Below are 795 nucleotides of genomic sequence, written 5' to 3' on the forward strand. Positions count from 1 at the left end.
AACAAACTGATCACCTTTGGTAATACCTACAGAATGATCGGTTTAATCATATCATGCATACATATATCATATCTTATTAAACACTGCATAACCTATTTTTTCTGTTATAACAAAGGCAAAAATGGAAGCGAAAATGAAAATGAACTTTTTTTGGTTATTAATGTAAGCTACCTATATGTCTAAGGCACAAAATTCGAGTGACAATTTTTTAACACCCTATTTATCGGTGGACTGTATGATTTCACATCATTTTCAACTAATATTATCAAAAATATACGCCCCCTCCAAAAAATATAAAAGCAAAAATGATACTAAATATTCCTGAAACGACACATTTGCACCTGAAAGCTTGCACACTTGTATCTTTTAACTAACCATCTGCGCCGAATTGATCATACTTTTGGCTCGTTTTCTACTGAACACGGCGGTTTGAATAATGGCAAGATGATCTGCTGGCTTAAGTTTTAAAGCTTGATGCATGTCTGGTGGACCAAGATCGGATCCGTGTTCGTAGAATTTAACTGCACATTATACCCCCATCACCTAGTATATACACGGTGCGAAATAAAACACCAAACTCCTTTCGGATCTCTCAGGGATATCTTGTCACTTATCGTATAAATATAAACCGTTTGGGTAATTGCATTCTAATGCTGATGGTGTACCGTCGCTTAAAACCAGAAGAGTAAGGGCGAACAGATCCCACGTTATTACATTCGTTCTAATAGCTGCATAAATAACAAAATTATGATACAACAAAATGAAAATCAAGTATTTACACCCAGAATTACAGAC

General features: G+C 35.1%; 1 protein-coding gene across 1 annotated transcript in view; it reads right to left on the bottom strand.

Annotated features, from left to right (window-relative positions):
- The window catches only part of LOC119588698 (synaptic vesicle glycoprotein 2C-like), a gene marked incomplete in the record, with an annotated part of 18,584 nt that overhangs the window by 17,484 nt on the left and 305 nt on the right, over positions 1-795 (bottom strand).

Source organism: Penaeus monodon, chromosome 24 (assembly GCF_015228065.2).
Source record: "Penaeus monodon isolate SGIC_2016 chromosome 24, NSTDA_Pmon_1, whole genome shotgun sequence".
Lineage (NCBI taxonomy): Eukaryota > Metazoa > Arthropoda > Malacostraca > Decapoda > Penaeidae > Penaeus > Penaeus monodon.